At 34.9% G+C, this 24,268-nt stretch overlaps 1 protein-coding gene across 1 annotated transcript in view; it reads left to right on the top strand.

Annotated features, from left to right (window-relative positions):
* Slc44a5 (solute carrier family 44 member 5) overlaps positions 1 to 24,268 on the top strand; it is a 351,400-nt gene that overhangs the window by 167,588 nt on the left and 159,544 nt on the right.

A 24,268-nucleotide genomic window follows, 5' to 3' on the forward strand; every position in this document is an offset into this window, starting at 1 on the left:
TATTATGCAACTGCCAAATATCCTAATGGCTTCTTAAAGTGTAAAACTTGCTTCACACTCCAAAGCTCTTTCTGACTTTCCTGTTTCTTTTAGTAACATGAATATTTCTTCTAGTTGGAGCTTCTCTGATCACTCCTGTTGCGTATGTATCAGTTGGTTTGAGATACCATTTGCTTATACTAAATAACATTATTTCCTAAGTTCTTCTCAGCACAAATATTTTCAGTTTGTTGTAGGTGATTGTTGCACAAGTATTCACTAAAGGTCTTCCAAATGTAAGACATTGCTGTGCAATGTGAGAGACTAGATAAGGATGTGCCTAAAGTTCTCCTGACCCTCAATGAGCTTGCAGCATAGGGAAAAGTTCAGAGGTGTCCATAACTGACCCAATACAAGCCTTATCTCTTAGGAGAACTATGGGGTCACTCTAACCTGGAAGCATCAACTCACATTAGTATTCACTCCAATAAGGACATTCGTGGTTCCACATCCACTGTCTAATTTTTAGGTAAAAAGTGCAACCTATTATTTAAAGCACATGCAAACACACACACATATACACACACCAAATTCCCTTTCATCAAATATTTCTTGAGTCAAGAAATTTTACTGAGTATCTAAGAGAAGCAATAGGTATAACCCACATTATTCAATCACAGCTTTCTCCTTGAAACCCTCTCCTCGTCACAAGAATAGGAGTTCCATCATTCACACTTCAAATCATTTACCAAAGCCCTTCCCCTGCTCCCTGCAAGCATATGGCAGTATTCTTCTACAGTGGATTTCTGATGAATAAAAGTTTGCACCTTTGCATCCCACAAGCTTTTACAAATTGTAGGCAAAGTTTATATAACAAAAGCGTTATTCTACCCACAGCTTTTTCTTTCCCCTGTTGTATTTTGATAACCTTCAGCAATGCAGCAGTGAGCTAATGACATATATGAAATGAGTAGCCAGCAATTGGCCCTTCAAGAACTGTAAGCAAAATGGTGATCTTAATGAAAGAAGAGGAAAGCGTTAGTGAATTTCCTAGACCACTATGGAAACATGGAGTACAATTCGAAATACTATCTGTAAGCATTCTGCAAAATGAACCACAGCATACCACAGTGCAGTGGGTCATTGGCAATCCTTTCCTGTTGGAAGAAAATTCAAAATGAGAAGATGAGCTGGGCTGTTGTCCATTCAGGCTTTTCACATGTGGCTTATAGCCTGTGTTAAAATCTTTAACCAGTCAGTATCATTCTCTATTTAGAAAAAGAAGCGACTCCTTTTCTTCTTAAGTTTCCAATCTTCATGCCATCTAGGTTATCTTAAAGATGAAGATGATTTTGCTTAGTACCTGTAGAGGTACTAGTCCTTGATTAGCTGTAGATGTCACATTTTGTGTATGCTGATTAAAATAATGTAATGTGATTTTGTAACACATGGCTGTATTTTTAATACAGTATATGGTTATAATTTTCAAGCTCTTCCATGGTAAATAATTTGTTTTGAAAGAGCAACACTTGAAATAGACCATAGTACATTTGAAAATAGACCTGTGAGGAAAATAAAAACATTTTCCTCTTCTGAAACAATAAGTTAATAGTAAATTCCAAAAAATAATTTCTTAGATGTCTAAATTCTTGCTATTTTCATTTTTGTGAAATCTATGGATTTTTTTCTCCATTATCAAGTATTGTTCATAATATGGACTAATGAGGCAAGAAAATTTTAATGCCTTTGTATTTTGAGGAAAGTATTTCAACTATGGGCCATCTAACTCTTCCCCTTGATAGACAGTGATAGATCAATGTGAAGTATGAGAAAAGAAATTTTTAGCTTTTGGCATGCAAAATCCCTTGTAAATCAGTCGCTACAATTATTGGAAAAGTTATTAAGAAAAAAAATGTATTCAACATATCAACAAAAAAATACTTCCTTTTATTGAGTGAAGAAAACTGTATATGCCACAATAACCTCAAACTCTCTAGGATCTACTAAAAACATTAAAAACTAAGGAAATTAAGGAACTTACTATATTGAAAAATCAGACCCAGGAACCAGGAAGTGGTTGTATCTTGCTTTGTAAAAATTTATCTGAATTGACAAACTCTGCTTTTTAATTGAAGCATTTAGATAATTCACTTTTATCTCATTATCTGTCAAGTTTAACCACAACATTTTACTTATCATTTTTATTGTTTCATCTGTTCTATATTCCCTTTTGCCTCTTCTTTTCTTTTTTTGAATGAGTAATTTTTATTATTCCAATTTATCTCTATCAATGATTTAATAGCCGGTGGTTGTCTTAGCCCATTTGGGCTCGTATAACAAACTCTCATAGACTGAGTGGCTCATGAGCAACAGAAAGGCACTTCACTCAGCTCTGGAGGCTGGGAAGTCCAAGACCAAGACTCTGGCAGATTCTTGTTTAGCGAAGGTCTGCTTTCTGTTCATAGATGGTGCGTTTTCACTGTGTCCTCAAATGGTAGAACGGGAGAAGGGGTGACTTTGGGGCTTTTCTTTTCAGTGCATAATCCCATTATTCATAAAAGTCCTGCCTTATGACCTAAATCTTTCCTCACAAAGTCCCCAACTCGTACTTCCATTACTTTGGAAGTTTGGATTACAAATATAAAAGTTGGGAGCACACAAACAATCAGACCATAGCTTGGTTGCTCTACAGTCCCAGTAGTCACCTTTTTTGATTTGTCATAGTCTCCCACCAAATAATATACCTCTTCATGTATGGTATGAGACTCTTAAACCATACACTTCCATTAGGCTCTTCCTGTCCTTGGTCTAATCATGGTATTGTTACACATGGGTTAACTACCCCAAAATACACTGCTCTCATTTTTGCTCCAAACGGTCTATTTTAATTTTAAAAGATTAAAAGTGAAAAAATTGTTTTCCTATTTACCTATACACTTACCATTTAAGTTGCTCTTCATTCCTGCCTGTGGATCAAACTTTCAATATTAACATACAGATCTTCTGGCAATGAGTTCTCTACCTTCTACTGATTTGGGTAAAAGTTTTAATTTCATCATAATTTTTGAAAGATTTCTTTCCAGATGTAAAATTTCATGTTAACAGTTCTTTGTTCCCCTTCAGGACTTTAAAGATGCTATTCCTTGTCTTAGATCCCAAAAGGGATGTTTCTTTCCTCATTTAATCTCATCTTTTTTCCTCTGCATATTTGGGTTTTTCTCTGGCTGCTTTTAAGATTTTATTTTCCACTTTGCTGTTTTTCATCAATTTGATTATGCTGTTTCCTGCTGTTTTTTTTTTTTTTTTCATTTTTATTTTCTTGTGGTTGTTGAGTTTCTTGCCTTGGTGGGTTTGTGGTTTTCTTCAAATTTGGAAAAACTTCATCCATTATTTCCTCAAAATTTTTTTGGTCAGTGTATTTATGTATTATTTTAATTTGAACTAAATTTATCATTTTAACTGATAAAATTGTACATTTTATGAGCTACCATGTGATGTTTTGATACATAGACACAGTGTATAATGTTTAAATCAGGTTAAATGTGTCTTTCTGTCATCATTCCCAACACTTTTTGTACACTAATTGTCTGTATATTAGACCATTGATATTATGACAGTCTTGATATTTTGCCCACAAATTTTAGGTCCTAAAAAATTAGGTTTCCTGTTTGTATTCTATCATATTGTTGGTAGTTTTCCTTCACAAATACTGAACACAATTTGTAGTTACACTTATTTGCATGCTTATTTTTAACTGTCCATCTGCCTGGTAGACTATAAGCTCCAAAAGAACAGGTATTGTGTGTGTTTTGAACATCCTTGCATTCCTGGATTCTGCCACATAGTAGACACTCAGCAAATATTTGTTTCCTGATTATTGTGTGAACTGGGTAATACTGAATTTTACACATTACAAGTCATGGGTTATGGAATATGCATTATTTTTAGAAAGTCACATACTTACAAGAACATTGTTAATAACACAGCTCCTAAAATCTATTGTAGTTTTAGTGAAATAAGAAGATCAGTGTGAAGGGTAAAAGCAAAAGTAAATGGCAGTTTCTGGGAGTCTCTGTGCTTATCACTGTTAGTTGCAGTAATCTTTAAAAAGCAGCATAGATCTCTCATTTCCTCGCTTCAAAAAATAGTGACTGTGGCTTTTAGTTATAAGACACTCTGTGGGATTTGGAAAATATGGATTATTTTTTGTGGTATCTCTTGGTTTTCTTTGTTGGTTCCTTGCCTTCTTCCCATCCTTTTATCGGGCTCTCTGCCCTTCTCATTGGGACAGCTTCCTTAGCCATTCTTACCTTTGCCCTCTTTTAATTCTCATATTTCTTCTGGGTTGCAGACCTATGTATCCAGTGCCAACTGGCACACGACACCTTCCCTTAGAGATCTGACCTGTGTCCAGGAGCAAACTCGTCATCAGCCTTCACAACTTGCTGCATGCCCACTGCTTCTTATCCCAGAGCCTGGTGTAGCTATCTGCATAGTTGTTCAGTCCAGGAGCACAGATATCATAATGAACTCCTCTCTCTCCTCATCACTGGCCAAGTCTTTCACTTTTGTTCAATGCCATTGTGTCAATCTATTTATATCTAACTCTCTTGGGCGTTTTCTTACAATCATCTCCTACCTATACTACTGCTCTGCTTCCCTGACTGATCTCCTTACATCCTTCTTATTTCCTTCCCATCACTTTCCATGTTACAGTCAGACTAATCTTTGAAAAATACACAATTTTTCCTGCTTAGAACTTTTCAATGTTTTTTCTCTAATATGACAATAAAAATAAAGATCCTAGCCAACATGGTTCCAGGTAGTCTTTGGTATGGTTTCTGCCTTCTCTCTTCCCACCCTTGATTTTGCTCTTTTTCTTCTTTCCAGTGGTGTTAGATTTCTGTCAGTTTCTCCAATGTGCCTCTCTCTTTCCCCACAGATTTCACATGTCCTGTTTCCTCTACCTTGAAAAATCACCCTCCTAACCTTTTGACTATGTAATTACTGCCTATCTTTGACTCTCATATTTTGAGCCTTTCCTGCCCCACAAAGACCTTCCCTTTTACAGAGTCTCTCCTTTATGGCAACTCAACGTACTGTGATGTGATAATTAATTGGTTTTTAGTTGTTCTCTTAAGCTCCATGAGAACAGAGTCTGTGGTTGTCTTATTCCTTGTTGACTCTGTACTTAGTGCAGTGCTTTGAATAAAGTAAATGCTCCATAACTATTTTGAATTGAAAGAACCTTTGAAAGGTTTGCTGGTGCATTCCTGCCTTCACAAAGATATATAAAAATATATATATGTAACCAATTCAAACTTGACCTTGACTAAGCCTGTGTTCGATGAGAGTCTGATTTAGGACAGATCAGTGGGGATCAGGGACAATTAAAGCATGGACATTTTGAGCAATGGACATTGTTGGCAACTTTATATGTTTAGATTAAAAGTGAGGAGGGCAAAGGAGTAAGGAATCAAAACCTAACTCAGGAAGAAAAGAAGCTGATACAAACAAGGTAAAACAATTTAAGATTCCCTTCTGATTGCTGGACTCCACTGTTCATATGCAATATGGGTGCCTTTAAAGATTGAGCACAAGGAAGACATAAGACAACAGACAGGAGAAGAAAATTGAGACTGGCTCCAAATGATAGAAAACTAAGAATATATTTTTCAGTTCATGTAAGATGCCTGGGACTATGTTTAGGTCTAACTAAATACCTTTTTGGGTTGTACCAATTGAGTATTCTGAGTTTCAGAGATTCCTAAAAGACGTGCCACTGGATTTGGGTAACGTTAGTTCAAAGTCTTGACTAAACTGAAATTTGTGGGTAGCAGATCTATTGCAGGCTCTTCTGTCAACACAGGCAAAAACTGTTGCAGGTACCATGCTTAGCAAGTTAGATGCCTATAGTGGGGAGAAAAAAGTTGTATAACCTAAAATTTTATATTTTAGTTAGTCAACAAATACTTGTTGAACACCTCACATGCACCAGGTACTAGTGAATTAATGCATTCTAATCAGACATCAATAAATATGCAAAATCCTTGATAACAAAAAAGATGTCAAATGTTATAAATGTATCAATCTAAGTTAACAAATTAATTTTATTTATAGTAAGCATACCAAACCAAACCAAAACAAATTGTCTTGAGCTGAGTCTGTGCACTGCCCAAGATTTATGGATGTCTTAGTCCATTTTCTTTTACTATAAGAGTGCTCAAGACTGGTTAATTTATTTTTAAAAGTGGTTTATTTTTGTTCTTGGTTTAGGAGAGTGAGAAGTCTAAGATAGGGTGGCTAAATCTGATGTGGGTCTCATGGATGTTTCAACTCATGATGGAACGTGTAAGGACAGGTGAACGAAAAAGGCAAAACATGAGGTGTAACCTTGTTTTGTAAGATTTCACTTTTGTGGTAACTAATCCAGTCCCATGAAAGTGAGAATTCACAAGAGTTAGGCCTTGTGTTAGTTTTCTGTTACTGAAATAATACCTGAGATAAATCAACATAAAAAGAAAAGGATTATTTGGGCTCATAATTTTGAAGGGTTCAGTCCATGACCAATTGACCTTGATACTTTCAGTTTATGGAGGCATATCATGGCAGTAGTGCACAATGGAGTAAATCATTCACCTCATAGATAGAAAGAAAGAGAGAGGAACAGATGAGCATTCCAAGTAACATAAACTGCCCACTAGGCTACCACCTCCCAATGATACCACTCTGGGTAATAAACCTCGAACACATGAGTCTTTGGGGGACATTCTGGATCCAAACTATAGCAGCATTAATAATTCATTTCACCTCCATGACCCACACACCTCCCACTAAAAGCCACCTTCCTACACTGCCACATTGCAGACCAAGCCTCAACCTGAGTTTTAGTGAGAACACACCATAGCAGGATGCAAATTGTGAATTGTAAGTCAGGAAGATGGCAGAGCAACAAACTCTAAAATACGCATATTTATGAATATGTTAATTATCTAAATTGTTAATATGCATGTTGATACCAGAGGAAATATTTCGGAGAGATACTTCCTGTTCATTGTGTAGCTGATAGAGACCTTTACTGTAGGGATAGAAGTAGATTTCACTCTAAATGCCAAATTTGATTTGATAGAGTGTAACTGCTTTGTCTGCTCTATTTTAAAGGACTCTGAGGCTACATTTAGGCTCATAGCATAAAGTGATATGATAGAAATGTTCAAAAGGGTTCAGGATGTGGTTACGGAAGCACTTGATCACCAATTTGTCCTCTTTGTTTTATGTGGGAATGGAAGTTAACCTTTTTCCCTGTCTCAATAAAATCTATTTTTTCTTTAATCTATTTATTCAACAAGTATTTGCTGAATTCTTATATGTACCTGGCATTACATTATGCACTGCAGATATAAAGATAAAAAGACATTGTCCTTGCACTTAAAGAACTTACAGCCAAGTAAAACAAAATGACAGTTATTGCATGGGTTGCTACATTTCCTTTATATTTTTTCTCATCAAATACCAGTGAGCAAAATCCATTCAGATTAATTAAATATCAAAGGTATGCTGAAAACTGTCATTCTCAACTCATTTGGAGTTTAAGATGAAAAGTCTTGCAAAATTTACAAATCTCTGGTGTCAATAGAGAACATTATTGTCTAAAGATATGGACTATATGGAACTGTTTTATTTTGGCACATATTCTAAGCCCCCAGGCAAATATGTGTGTGTGTATTATGTGTGAATAATCAGTGTGTGGTGGCAGCTATTTATAATTAAGATGGAAAATATTACAGAAAAAGTTCTATTAAGAGTGTATCTGCACATATATAATGATTTCTTTATCCTTATTTTTCTTTGTCCTCCCGCCCCCATTTCATCCTCTCCTTGGAGTGTAACAGTTTTCTTGTTTTTCATTGAGGATTATGATTTTATTCTCTTTGTATGTTGTGATGGGACTGTGTCATGGCTCAGTGACTGTGAAAGAGAGAAGCCCTTGAATTCTTTGTTTGTGGCTATTTAATCCTTATCTTCAATTCACTGGATACTTGGTAGCTTTTGCTCATTTGATGTGTACACTTTACACTGTTTCTCTTTTCTCACTACTTGAATTGAAATATGGCTGCTGTTTTGTTTCTGACCTTGAGAGGCTAAACATAGACATTATATAAAGGCAAATTAATATATGTGAAGTGATCTTTAGACATCTAACCTTCAGATTTCTCTTGAAGGTTGGGGAATTGACTAGTAACTTGGAACCAGACAAATCTGTACAACCTCCTTATGGGTCATATTTAGCTCTTCCTGCTTCATTGTACTTGAGAGCCCCTTCTTCTTCAATTTATGTTTAAGGTAATATATTTGGATGAGTAAACATTTCTGTATGCCACTTCCTTTATTTAATGTTCTCTCCATTCTCATGAACCTGGATAAAACTACATTGACTATGCTTCTGACTTTGGAAAAATGGGACACACCATTACGCCAGTAGTCCAATTTGGATCCCTGAAGCTGCTAACTTCCATACTCTATATATTGATCATCTTACTTCTCCATTCTCCTCCAATGTCTTATTATAATGACACTCCTATGTACAATTGCAACCTCAAGAGATATGGCAGAATTGTCATTCTCAATGAATTGCAAACTATTCAAAAGCAGAGACAGAGACTAACTATACTGTTAGTTCAGAGAAAGGTACTCAAGAACTTTTGGTTGAATGGATGAAAACAATACATATCTATTTTCATTTAAAATAGTAAATACATATAACAAGTGCCATTTCTACAAATTCACAGTGAATAATCAGTTTTTTCAATTTTTCACAAACCGTTGAGAGTTGTTTTCAAGTTTGTGTTTCTGTGTGCAGTGGTTAGATTTATTTTCTACCCAATTTCTACCTTTTCTTTCCTCATCACTCCTGCCACTCATCATTATGGTCTATTATAGAGGTTGATGTGGAAAGAGATGGTCATTTCTATGACATTTTGGACAGTTTGTTTTCAAATGGGAAATCTGAAACCTATATGACTCCAGTAAGGCATACAATCCTAATGAATGTGAACCAGCATTGCTAGTTTTAAAAATGTGTATATGGTTGGAGGGCATTCCTGAACACTGTGAATAATAGCTATTTTTGTGATAAATTTGATACTACTATAGGCTTATGGTTGTATTGGTTACAAATGGACTCTGGACCCACACAGTCCAACGTTTAAATTCCATTACTTGCATTGTAATCCCACATAAAGATTAGAGCCTGAGGTTCCTGATGTCCCTGGGAATCTCACTTCCCATTTTTTTTGAAGAGAAACCGATTCTTTGAACTACTGCAAAGGTTATTTATTGTGAATATTAAATGAGCTAATGTAAAGGAATGAAGCATGGCATAGTAACCAGTGCATAGTAACCCTTCAAAACTTTTTTTCTTATTATCATCATTATTATCTTCTGCAAGTGAATAGTTTACAAATATTTGCTTTCCCTGGAATCTTTAGTCCAAATCTGACTCTCAATGATTTGCTATTGTTAGATTGATGAGGAGCATCAATACTGAGACCAGGTGTTCTAGCTTCTGCCCAGTAGGTCTATAGTGGGAATTCTTTTCAATAGCTTTAATGGGTTGGCAAATTTGATAAAACACCAGAGAATGGGCTGTTCACTGAATGTATTAATATTTTTGTTTATCACATGTGAAGTTTAAGGCCATTATTATTCATTATGAAGCAAGCCAAATGCCCCGTCCTCCAAATTACCATAATTTGTACCTTCTGAATTGAATAGGCTAATGCATAGGTATTATGTGGGAGTTTCTGTTAAAACTGAAGGCCACACACAATGTGATTAAAATGGGACTGTTGAATTTGAATCACATCTTTTCCTGTAGTCTACACTGGCTAGTCTACATATAATTAAAGGTATTTAATGCATATTAAGTTTTTCCTGACTAATATCTTTTGAGGTTTAATCAGTAACAGAAAGTGAAAGTAACTGAAATATCTCATTTCCTGGTGATAGATTTTTTTGTTTGATATAGTTTTTGAGTCTATACAAATCACCTACATTGAAGGTGAAGTTTGATGAAAATGAGTTAACAGCCTTATTTCCCTGCAAACCACTTATCTCCTGCACTTTCTTGCTTTTTTTGTGTGTGGGGATAACTTTTTAAGATTAAATGCTTATTACCAATGGCTTAGAGTATTAAGTACCCCCCAATTTTAACTGCAGGTTCCATATTAGCAGATTCAACCAAACCTGCATATAAAATGTTATATTGTCACTGACATATACTATATAGTTAGGTCCACAGTAGTTGTGTTTGTCATTATTCCCTTAAAAGTATAGAATTGTTTACAATGAATTTGCATTACGTTAGATGCTATAAGTAATAGAGAGATTTAAAGTGTAGAAAGATGGTGTAGGTTATATGTAAATGCCATGCTATTTAAAGAAAGAGAACATTCATGGATTTTGGCATCCATTAGGGTCCTGGAGTCAATCTCCTGTGAAGAGCAAAGGACAACTATATTAGTTCAGCCAATCCAATTGACCTTATGTTATTCTGTTTGTGAACATCTGAGGATGAGGATACTATAGGACAGGGGAAAATGGGTATAGAGCTCTAAGGTCAATGAAAAGTAAAGATATTTGCCCTTTGTGCTTTTTCCTAGAAGATCCACCAGGCACTCCCCCTGCGGATGATGAATACGGTAAGTCATAGTCTGAATGTTGAGTTAGTCTAAGAATCTTTCTTGATAACCTATCCATTAAGAAATACATAATCCTTTCAAAATCTAGGAACACCTAAATATTTAGCAAAGGATAATTGCAGACTACAAGCTTGTGGGAGCCTTCTTTCAAGTGGGCAATTTCTCCTGGAAGGGATTCCCTTTCTTGGAGCTGCAAAAAATTCCCCAGCTACACACAGCTACTGGTGTTTTGTTACCCCAGTGCACCCATACATTTTATTTTTTCCCATCTTTCCATATTAGTTTATGATGTTGACACACAGGAATCTTCTTCAAATTTCTTTCTAGTAAAGCTCCCACCCTCAGGCTTTCATTACACTGAGTATTTTACTCAGTCTTCTTTGTTTGACAAATGGCTCTCTCCTTAGTCGGTTCCATAGAATTGAGTCCTGAACATGGAGCTCCTGAAAAGTAGAAATGCAGACTCTCAAGCCCTGCCACAGACTCACTGCACGAGAGGCTGTATTTCCACAAGGTTCTCAGGTGGCTCCTGTGCAAATGGGTTGTGTAGCACTGGCTTCAAGACTTGTTCATCCTTTGTGCACCCTTAATACCCCTGAGATATACAAGTAAGCACTTTATGCTATTACTTCCAACATTACCTAGATCACAAATACTCAACTAAAAAGATGATTATATGTGAAGAGAATGTTAAAAATCTATGCTATTAACAGTTTTGAAATATTACAGTATGTTAACTGTGGTCACCATGGTTGAGGTAACAAATGTGTTAATTAACACTTTTTCAATGTATTCATAGATCAAAATTTCATACTGTACTTCTTCAATACACACAATTACTATCCTTCAATTAAAATAAATTCAAAACCTATTGTTACATATGTCCTTTCCAGCATCTATTCTCAAAGTCCCTTTATTGACGGTCTGATTTTTGCCTATTTAGATTCTGTTGTCTGTTCTCACATTTAGATAGCATTTATGGTTTCAAAATTCCTGCATAAAAATTTTGTTATTTGATCATATATACTCCTACAAGGTAGAGAGGTAGGTGATATAATCTTTCATAGAGGCCATTTTGGATATTTCCATTCATAATTTTCTAATTTTAGGATTGGGATAAAAACATGAAAAATACCTTAGAAAAAAGTTAAAGCCAACCCTCTTTGTGCTGTCAGAAGTCAGTGAATTATTCTACCTCAAATTTTTCATGAATCAAAAAAATTTTCTGCTCAGTATGATCTGAGTTATGTTTTCATTCCTAAACCTTGTCTTCTCAATCAGAATAAAGTAATTAAGTCTATAATAAAATTCTCATCTTTCTGACATGGTTTTTGAGATAATTGAACCAAGGAGGAATACACAGTCTACTTCTGATGTAAAATAGCTTCAGGAGAGAAGTGCAGCTTCTGCTTAGATGTGCAAGAGTCAAAGAAAGGGGGAAAGTTCCGCACTGGATATGGCCTTGAGACCTTGTACAACTTCCATTTTGCCCAAGACGGTGTAAATGGGGGAACACCATTGAATCACGGCTGAATCGTGACCCAAGAACCTTTGGTTTTGCATCCCCTTAAAGTGCGTTTATACTGAGAGAAATACTCCCAGATTGTAAGGGTATTGCATCCAGAATTTGGGTTTGAATGGTTGAACAGGAACAGCATCTGGATTGAGTAAGCTGTGCCATTTTTATCTTTTCTTTTTGAACCATTCCATCAACACGTACACTTCTTTTTAAGAGCTTAGGGTTAAAAAATGCATAACTTTGTTAATAACATGAGTTTCAGAAAAACTGGTGTTTTGTGGAGGTTAACCCACAGAAAACATTCTTTAAAAGCCTCCTGTTGAAAAAAAGGCTAAGGCCCAGAGTAGGTAGTGACTCATTCCCACCTGTGTCACCTCCTTTTCTCTTAAAGGCTAGTATCTTCATCAGTGCTGCCTCCTGAAGGACTTTGCTCTTGCAAGTATTTGCTGTCCCTCTTGCATCATTCTTATATATATATATATATATATATATATATATATATATATATATATATATATATATATTTATATAAGCATACCTTAAGCATACCTTAATACCAATCACCTGAAATTAAAGGAAAAAATAACTTGGTCTGGGAATGTAGCTCAGTGGTAGAGCACTTGCCTTACATATGTGAGGCCCTGGGTTCAGTCAGTACAGCAAAAAGAAAAACAACAAAATCTCAATTAACTCCCTCATCATCCTCCAAATATGATCAAATTTATTTAAATAATTACTTATAGGCACAACTCCACTTCTCTCCTATTCTGTCATTAACCCAGGCCAACTAGTATAGTATATGTAATATTTCACAAAATAGCTTTTTATCCAACTCTCTAAAGACATCTATTGTTACTTCAAAGCAGAATTCTCTTCCTCACCTCACTCTCCCTCAGGAGCATTTAACAGTCACTCTGTTTTTGGAAGTACATTCTTCTGCTTGTATGGTGTGCACTCTCTTGGCTTTTCTCCTGTCTTTCTGATATCTCCTCCACTCTCCAGTCACTAAAGTGCAGACTCTGAGTTTTTAAGAGCCCTCAGGATGCATTTTCTCTTTCCAACTTTCCTAGGTGATTTCATCTGTTTCAGCTTAAATACCATGAATGTGCTGTTAACTCCAAAATATTTCCATTACTCTCTTTTGCTTCACACTTGTTTATCTAACTTCACATCCCACCAAATCCACTCTTGTGCCTTTCTTCTCATCTCTAAAAAGGGTGCCCTGTCTCACCATCTCCACTGCATCTTTTTATCCTGGCCACTGTCCTTTCTCACTTGGATCCCTGCCAGAGACTCCTAACTGGTTATAATGCTGCAGCTCTTGCCCTAATTTGGTTTATGTTCCTCAAAACAACCAGACGACTCTGTAACTACAGTTTCTATTATTGAAATCAGGTAGTAAATGAGCAAATAACCAACTGGAATTTAAAATTTCAGAGCAAAAATAGTAATGATTCAATATTACTTTTTTCCTTATCACACTTTATTTAATTCCCTAATTTTGTCAGAACTAGTTCATTTAGTACATAAATATCAGAATCACAAGAACAAATGAATTAGCCTAGCAGATGTGTCATCATGGATATTGGCTATTTTGACACCCCAAACTTGATTCTAACATTTTGACTCAATTTAAACCTAAGGGTATTTTTAACTCTGTTTCTAGTTTCAATATGTAAATCAGATTTATAGTATCATTAAGGAATTTGGTTTAGTGAAGAATTATTGGTTTTTGAGTAAAATCTACTCATTAATTTGATTCCTTGGTTTTTCATATAACAGTGTTTAGCTATTTATGGCTTTATCCTTTTTGAACTCTATTATACTTATTTTCATTGAACTAAAATATTTTCCTCATCAATTTTAAAATAAAGATTTAACTCTTTACACTTTTTCTACATCAAGTTTCATCAACTATATCTGTTTTATTGATTATTTTTGTGATCATATTTCTCACTAATAGTTTTTCAATGTCAAATTTTGCAAGCAGATGTGATTATTTTACCAATTTTTGGTCAGCAAAAATTACCATGAGAAATTTTGGTTGGCATTAATTCTGTTTTCCATGAATTATTTCTCTAAAATTTTATTTCTTCCAAAGTCAAATTTTGCAATATTCAGGGTTGTCTACAATATGTGATTCTTAAATGTGTGTTGAGTATTTCTTAACCTGCTTCAAAAAAGAAAAAAAAAAAAACTTCACTATTTATGTCTTTTGTTTTGCTTGTTTTATTTTGTCATGATAATATCCACCTAATCTAATTTTACTTGGGTCAAATTGTGTTTTTGTTGAATGTCCTTAAAGTCAAATGCCAGGGTTCAGATATTTTCCTATAATTTGTATTAATCTTTATTTTTTTCCTCTTCATCATTATAACAGTGTTAGGTACAGTTATAATAAAATAATTGAATATTACTGCTAAAATATGTTTAGCTATACAGATAAATTCCAGAAGGCCTAGAGTCATCCTGAAGAGCAAATATAAATTTAAGGGAGAATGACTCAGTTCTTTAGGCAAAATATCTAAGTTTGACTTCTGTTTCACTGGGAAAGGCATTCCTTTACTTACATTGGAACTTGTATTTCCTGTGGCAATACAGTCTGGCTTTCTGTCTCAGGTAGAATGGACATAGTTGGCACAAAATATCATGATCCAACTATTCCTTGTTTGAGTGCAAAAGACTTTTTAGAAGACTGCACTGATTAAAATACATGATTTTCTTGCAAGTAGACCCTTTGCTTTAGCTTTCAATAGGTTGGTTTAAATTATTGAAATGTGTATATCTTATTAATAAATTATTGAAATAATTTGGATATATGCCTAACTCTTCAAAATTATTAAAAATAAAAGGATCTACTCTGTAATGCATTTCATTTATCAGGTAGTTTTTTCCCAATTTTTACTGGTGAATTATAGTTGTACAATGATGGGATTTATAGTTATCTATTTGTACATGTATCCAATATAGCAATATAATTTGGCCAATATTATTTCTCAGTATTTCTCCTTTCCCTCTCATTCTCCCTCACCCTGATCCCTTTCATTTACTTTACTTACCTCCCTTCAGTTATCATGAAACACTCCCCTTCCACACACACACATACTTTTCTTTTTTCCTCTCTAGCTGCCGTGGGTAAGAGAAAACATGACCCTTGACTTTCTGAGTCTGATTTGTTTCACTTACCCCAATTTTCTCAAGTTCCATCCATGTTCCTGCAAATGACATGTTTCATCCTTCTTTGTGACTGAATAGAACTCTGTTGTGTGTATATATACACCACATTTTCTTTACCCATTCAATGATTTCTGGGCACCTAAGCATGACTGGAGTGAATTGTGCTGCTATAAATATGGGTACGCATGTGTCACTATAGTATGCTGACTTTAATTCTTTAGGATAAATACCAAGGGATATTATAGCTAGTTTATATGGTGGTTCTGTTCCTAGTCTTTTAAGGACCCTCCATACTGATTTCCATAGTGGTTGCACTAATTTACAATCCCACCAATAGTGTAAAAGTGTTCCTTTTTCTCCATATCCTCTCTAGCATTTATTATTTTGTTTGTATTCTTGATGAGTGCCATTCTGACTGGGGTTGATATGAAATCTCAGTTTAGTTTTGATTTTCATTTCCCTAATTGCTAATGATGTTGAACATTTTTTCATATATTTATTGGCCATTTGTATTTTTTTTTGAGACGTGTCTGTTTAATTCATTTGCCCATTTATTAATTGGGTTACTTAATTTTTGGTGTAAAGATTTTTGAGTTCTTTATAGTTATGGATATTAATCCTCTATCAGAAAAGAAGGTAGAAAAGATTTTCTCCTATTCTACAGGTTCCCTCTTCACATTCTTAATTGCTTCCTTTGCTGTACAGAAGCTTTTCTGTTTGATGCCATCGTATTTATTAACTCTTGGCATTATTTCCTGAGCTTAGGGGTTCTACTGAAAAAGTCATTGCTAGCACCTATATGTGGGAGTGTTGACATTACATTTTCTTTTAGGAGTTGTACAGTTTCTGGTCTAATTCCTAGGTCTTTGATTCATTTTGAGTTGACTTGTGCAGGGTAAGAGATAAGGATTTAGCCTAATTGTTCTACATATGGATAACCAGTTTTCCTAGCACTATTTGTTTAAAAGGCTATATTTTGCTCAATGTATATATCAGATGACTATCTGTGTGGATTTGTTTCTCTGTGTTCTATTCTATAACACAGGGTTACGTATATTTTTTATGTCAGAACCCTGCAGTTTTTGTTACTGTACCTATGTAGTATAATTTGAAGTTAGGTATTTCAGTGCCTCCAGCATTGCTTTTTTTGGACTAGTATTGCTTTAGCTATTCTAGGTCTTTCATTCCTTCAAATGAATTTAATTTTTTTTTTAGTTCTCTGAAGAATGCCATTAGATTTTGATGAGAATTGCATTGAATCTGTATGTATGTTTTGGTAATATGGCCCTTTGTACACTATTAAGTCTACCTATCCATGAACATGAATGGTCTTTCCAATCTTCTTGTGTCTTCTTCAATTTTTTTCTTCAATGTTCTGTAGTTTTCATCTTCTTGGTTAGATTTTTTTCCTAAATTTATTTATTTATTTATTTATTTATTTATTTATTTTTGATAATAGGATTGTTTTCCTGTTTTCTTTCTCAGCCGGTTCATTGTAGGTATATAGGAAAACCATTGATTTTTGTATGTTGATTTTGTAATTTGCTACTTTGATGGATTTGTTTATTGGCTCTTTGCAATCTCTGGTGAAGGTTTTTGAATCTTCTAAGTGTAGGATCATATCATCTACAGTGACAATTTGACTTCTTCCTTTCCTATTTTTATTCCATTTATTTCTTTCTCTTGTTTCTAGTAATATATTGAATAGAAGTGGTGAGTGTAGACATCCTTTGTCTTGTTCTGGATTTTAGAGGAAATGCTTTTGGTTTTTTCCCATGCATTATGATGTTGGCTTTGGGTTTGTTGTGTATACCTTTATGATAGTGAGGTGGGTTCTTTCTATTCCTTCTTTCTTTAGTTTTTTTTTTTTAATTATCATGAATGGATGCTGAATTTTGTTGAAGATATGTTGTTTCATGTAGTTAATGACTCTTTGTATCATTAAGGAGTTTTAGAGGACAGCCTACATTCAGCTAAGAGTGTTTAAATGCTCAGTTTCCTACTACTAAAAGAAGGAAATTACATTTTTCCTCCCATTCCTATTTTTCCTTCCTCTCTGACATCGCCGATTCTCCTCACTTTCTTACCTCACTCCTACTTTGATCTTATATCAAACTTCATTCTTGGGTGATATTCAGCTTACTGTTTGATCTCTGCAGGAAACCATATACCTGCAATTTTTGTTTGAATGTTCTGAGTACAACCTGAATATAATAACCTCTACTAGAGTTGCTCTGATTTCCGCCTGAAGAATTTTGTTACTTCTGTCTGCTCTCTACAGCCTTTGAGACTAACTTTACAGTTCACTTGTTATTTTGCACTTGTTCCACTTTGATTCAATATCATCTACATCGTTTATATCCTATAGCTTTTCTTTCTCAGGCCTTGGCAGTTGTAGGCACTGTTATTCAATAAATACTCATCCAGGACCAATGGGATGCCAAAGGTTTAGAACCAGAAGAAACCTTGGGGGTCATCTTCAATCTCTTTGTTTCATAAAACTCAGGGAGGCTAAAACTTGCCCAAAGTCACCAAGACTATTGGTGCTAGACTACGACTAGACTCAGGACTTAAAATCTCTGCTCTTTCAATTACTTGCTCTTCACCCTTACGTTTTCAATGTACAGTTTTGGGTTGTGCCTAGGTTTTCATAATATTCTTAAATTTCCCCTAAAACTTAAAAATGTTAACAAGGACCCTCTAGCCTTTGTAAATACATAGCAAGAATGCCTTAGTTTGCAAAATAGATCCTAGTTCCTACCTTTTTTTTCTTAAATCAGAGGTTCAGGATACATACTTGCATATTAACAAGTATGCTTTTTCATCACACATTTGCATTTTTATCACAGTTTGGTTAATCTGAACAACTCTGATCCTTGCAGTCCCTGCATCCAAACAGCTGGACATAAATAACAATGCTACAATGGGACTACCTAAAGGCCTACACACATTTACAGGAAAGAGAGGTCTTGGTGTCTCTGCTTCTCTGAGGATATCAGAGATGTCTTTTAAATAAGCAGTTATTTCACACTAGTTCTTTCTTCTCCTTTAGGAACTCTTAGGAGTTTTAATAATCCTTAAAAACAAAAATACTGCAAATAACATTATTTTAAAATACCTCTGACATAATATGGATAAAATTTCTTACCTTGTTTGTAAGTATGTAAATGGTAAGAATGAATAATTTTTGCTTTCTTTGGAAGTCATTCATAAAACCATAAAAATTTAGTGTTATTAATAAATTAAATGTGAATTTAACTAGTGTATACAATTAATGTTCCATAGAGAAACCTCCATGTTCTAGAATTGAATGTGATTGAAGCAGAGACACAGTAGACATGCAAAACATTTTCAAAGTTGTCTGTACCTCAAGAAAAAGTTCCTTTTAATAATAATAAACACTTCTTGGAATATATTTTACATCAATGTTTATTCTGAGCATTCAACATACCAGTTGTTCTGAATTTGTGAGAGTATTGTGTACACATGTGTGAAAGAGAGGCTGTTATAGTATCAATATACCTACTTACAATAGAACTTCACAAACGTTTCTTCTAAGAAAATTGAATATTACCTAAGTCAAAGGACCTATAAATAACTACTTAAGTCAGTGATCATAATAAAGACTTTGTTCTAATTGGTCAAACGATCTTATTAAATGTGATATTTGGAAGAGAACTTTTATTTCCTTGATTGATTACTTTTTTGGATAATTTTGTTGGATAATTCTGATTAAAGCAAATTTCTTCAAAAATGTTGACATTTTCCTCATATGCCCAGCTTAGTGTTGCCCAACCTGAATTAGGAAACACAGCTGGGTGCTTTTTTCCCAGAAATATAGATCAGTGTATTCCTCAACCTTAAGAATATGGTGTAAAAAAAAATGCAATACAGGAGGAATAGCATCACTATGGTAGAATAAGAGGTTCTCTGCTTATATTCCCCTCATGGCAACAATGACTTGGCAGCTATATATGGAAAAAGTGCCTTCGTGAGAGGTTTGGGATCCAGGTAGGAGGTTAAAGCCCTGATAAACACCAAGATCAAAGATGGTGGTTTTGAGGAAGCTGACCCATGCCCAGGGGCAGGCTCACTGACCATGGTCCTGTCTATATATCTTTAAATAACTCCATCACCCTGTGAGCTCTACAATAATCCTATATGATTTTGGTTCTGCCATTAGAACCACCTAACAATGGACCCAGGAGGATTCACATCTATCTCTGCATTTAGGTAACAGATTTATCAACCTTAGCCCTGACTATGGACTCTGAAAATATATGTGATCCAACTCCAGCCCTTCTCAACCATGGCTCAGGATCAGACCTGCCCACCCAGTGACCCAGCAAGAGTCATCCTAGGGATGTAGCAGAAGCCACATGTGTCTGTGTATCTGGTTACAGGGCCATCATCTGAAGGCCCTCTAGTAGATCCCTGTCTCAGTGCTAGCTCCACCAAGCCACTGGAGACAGTCCCATCTTCTCAATGTCCTCAAGGAAGCATGCTTACCCAAGATCCTAACAAGCAGCCCCCCAACCACAAACCTAATTGTAGACCCAGTAGTAGCCACAGCAGGACCCAGTTCCAGCCACTCTTCATTTCAGTCCCAGAGGCAATCCCATTATCCTGGTACCTATCAGGAGAATTCTTTACCTGCAAAAACTGGTCTGAAAAAATTAGAAGTGTTTCACACTTCAAATGCGTGGAAACCAATACAAGTCTACCTGGATCAAGAAGAATCAGGCAAATTTAACACCATCTACAAAAACTAATAAAGATCCAGTAACCGACCCCAATGAAATGGAGATGTATCAATTGCTTAACAAGTAATTCAGAATAATAATCTTAAAGTATCTCAGTGGAATGCAAGAGAATACAGATAGGCAACTACACAAAACAGAAAAAAAATATAAACAAAATGAAAAGTTTAATGTAGAAATAGAAACCCTAAAAATAGCCAAACAGAAGTCCTGGAGCTAAAGAATGCAATGACAGAATTAAAAAGTTAAATATTGTTCTTCAGTAGACCAGGTCATTTGATATTTTTTTCCAATTAGAGATGTCACCAGCTCAGTGAGTCCTTTAGCTCATGCAGGATAAAAATAAAACATGATTAGCAAAAAAGGAGGTTAAGAAGGAAATGGAGGGGTGAATAGCAGCAACATGGCTCCACCATAGGTAGAATAGCAAGGAAAGGTGGTTAACCCATAGACAGAGCAGCAAGGAAAGATTTATCCCATAGGCAGAGTAGCAAAGATAGGTGAATATCCCAAGGGCAGAGCATCAAGAAACTCAAGGGGTAAAAATTTCATATACATTTTGGGGCTAGAAATTAATATATTTATAAGTTATGTTATAATGTCATTACTGTTCCTGCACTATTTTACACTTGAGTAAAAATGTTTGCATATAGTTCAAAATGTACCTAGCATTGTGTCTTCCTCCCCATCCTCTAGGAACATCTTTAGTGTGCATTTACATTCATTTCCATAATGATTTTGGTTAATTTTCAGACAAGTAGTTGTTAGATCTACTTGCACTGGTTCAGCTTTGATGCTTGCTATGGTTTGGCTATAAAGTGTACCCTGGAAAGTTCATGTGTTGTAAACACAATATCCAATGGATAACAATTCTCAAAAAACCTGTAGACCAAAAGATGTGGGATGATATACTCAGTGCTAAAAGGAAAGCAAAGCAAAACAAGAACAACAAACCCCTTACTGATAACCAAGAATACTATACCAAGTGATTAGATCATAAAAACTCTAAATTCATCAGTGGATTACTCCATTGGATGGGTTAATAATTTGAATGGAGTACTGGGTAGTAACTATAGGCAAGTGGGGCATGACTGGAGGAAGCAGGTCACCACATGCCCTTGAGGATTTAATTTTGTTTCTAACTCTTTTCTCTCTCTATCTTACCCCCGCCCCCCACAACCACCCACCCACAGAGCAATGGAGTTGGCTAACCATGGACAGAAATTTCTGAAACCATTAGCCAAAATAAACTTTTTTCTCTACATTGTTTTTGTCAGGTATTTGAGTCATAACAATGAAAAACTGACTAATAATTTCTTATTGTTTGTCTTCAACAATGGATGTAGTTGGGGAAGAACTTCCTGCCATTTATCTTAAGCACAGAGCATGAAGTCCTTTTCTTTAAACAGTCACTAAATAAATCTTAACTGTATACTCCTGCCTCAGAGGAACAAAATGAAACAAATGAAAAAGAGTGAAGAAATTATGCAGAATCTATAGGACACCATAAAACAAATGAATGAAAGCATTATGAGAGTTTCAGGAGAAGAGAGGGAGGGGGAAGAAAGCTTATTTTAAAAAGTCGATGGATGAAAATTTCACAAATATTGAGCAGTATAGTGAATTCAGATTCATGAATCCCTAGGGTTCCCAAGCAAGATCAACCTGAAGAATTTCCTGAGACACATGATGAGATTATCAAAAGTCAGGTAAAAGAAGTTTGAAAGCAGCCAGAGAAAAAGTACTCATCACATACGAGAAAACTTCCTATCAGTGAGTTTCTCAGCAGAAACCTGTAGACCAAGAGACAGTGGGATGATACACTCAGTGCTAAAAGGAAAGCAAAGCAAAACAAGAACAACAAACTCCTTACTGATAACCAAGAATACTATACCAAACAAAGTTTTCCTTCAGAAACAAACAGAAATAGACATTCTCAGATAAAAACTAAGTTCATCACCACTAGACATGCTTTACAAGAAGTGTTAAATGTAGTTATACACCCTGAAATGACATTAATATATGAAAACCTATGAAAGTATAAAACTAACTGGCAAAGGTAAATCTATAATTAAATTCACAATACTTTAATACTTTAATGATAGTATGTAAGTAAATTACTTTTAATTCTAGTATTATAGGTAATATTCAAAAGTTTTAGAAGTACAGCTACAATAATTTGTAAATTATTAGAAAATACAAAAATTTTACAGGTAAATGTAACTACAAAATTAGATACTCAATACAAGAACTATAAAGAATGACATCAATAGCATAAATGTGGGGGGAAGGAGTGCAAGTGTAGAGTTTTGCATGTGATTGAAGTTGTTGTTACCAGTTTGAAATAGATCATTTAACTATAAGATGTATATTTAATCCTCATGGTAACTACAAAGAAAAACCCTGTATAGATATACAAAATATAATCAGAAAAGAATAAGAGTGTACCATAACAATCTATACAGGAAGACAGAAAGAGAGAAAGGAAGGAACAAAAAAACTACAGAAGCATCATAAGATAATGAAATGACAGTAGTAATTCTTGCCTATCAATAATCACCTTAAATGTAAATGAATTGCATTCTCTAATCAAAAGTCATATAGCTGCTGGGTGTAGTGGTGCACACCTGTAATCCTAGCAGCTCTGGAGTCTAAAGCAGGAGGATTTCGAGTTCAAAACCAGCCTCGGCAACTTAATGAGGCCCTAAGCAACTCAGCAGGATCCTGTCGCAAAATAAAATATAAAAAGGGCTGGGAATATGACTCAAGTGGTAAAGCACCCCTGGGTCCAATCCCTGGTACAAAAAAAAAAAAAAAAGTCATACAGCTGAATGGATAAACAAAATAAGAAATAAAGAATATGCAGCTCAAAAAAGACTTCTTATAAATTCAAGGACATACATAGGCTAAAAGGAAAGGAATTAAAAGCATATTCCATGCAAATGGAAACCAAATGAGAGTAAGTGTATCTATACTTCAAAAGAAAAAAATCTTTCAGTCAAAATCCGTCATAAGTGGATGATGATATTTAATGGGGGTGGGGGAGTGGGGGTGAGAAAAGAATGGAAGAACTTTAGATTACGTGGAGAGAAATGAGAGGAGGGAGGGGGCGGGGGTATGAAAAACGGTGGAATGAGACAGACATCATTACCCTATGTACATGTATGATTACATGAATGGTATGAATCTACATTGTGCACAACTGTGGAAATGAAATGATGTACCCCATTTGTGTACAATGAATCAAAATATAGTCCTTAAAAATAAAAAAATATATAAATAAAAAAATTTAAAAAGAGAGATGAAGAAAACCACTATATTATAACAAAGTAACCAATGCATGAGGAAGACATAACAATTGTGAGTGTATATATGCACTCAACATTGGGCACCTAAATATATAAGGCAAATATTAAGATAACTGAAAGTAGAAATTAACAGCAATATGGCAATAGTAGAGGACATTAATACTTTACTTTCAAAAATGAATGTATCATCCAGACAAAATCAAAAAAGCAATAGCATATTTGAATAACACTTGACTAAATGGACTGATGGCCATATAAAGAACATTCCATCCAACAAGAGCAGAACACACATTCTTCTCAAGAGTACACAGAACATTCTCCAGGATAGATCATATGTTGGGTCACAAAGCAAGTCTTAATCAATGCTAAAAGGATAAAAAAGGGAGCTGGGGTTGTGGCTCAGTGGTAGAATGCTTGCCTACTATGTGTGAGGCACTGGGTTCAATTCTTAGCACCACATAGAAATAATAAAGGTCCATCAACATCTAAAAATATATTTTAAAAAAAGGATAAAGAAGAAAATTGTTATATGCATTTATTAATATGAATATGTCAAAATGAAATCCACTACTAGGTATAATTATAATGCACTAAAATAAAAATAAGTAGATGAAAAAATTTAAAAATAATAAATTTAAACAGGTTGAAATTACATAAGTATCACAAAATCAATGATAGGAAAATTAGAAAACTTACAAATATTGTGGGACTTTTCAGCTTCCATAATAATGTGTGCCAAGTCCCCTAACAAATTCCCTCTGCTAGATCTAAATCTATGTCTTTATATGTATATCTACAATCTGATTCTCTCTAGAGAACCCTAAT

Source organism: Sciurus carolinensis, chromosome 1 (assembly GCF_902686445.1).
Source record: "Sciurus carolinensis chromosome 1, mSciCar1.2, whole genome shotgun sequence".
Lineage (NCBI taxonomy): Eukaryota > Metazoa > Chordata > Mammalia > Rodentia > Sciuridae > Sciurus > Sciurus carolinensis.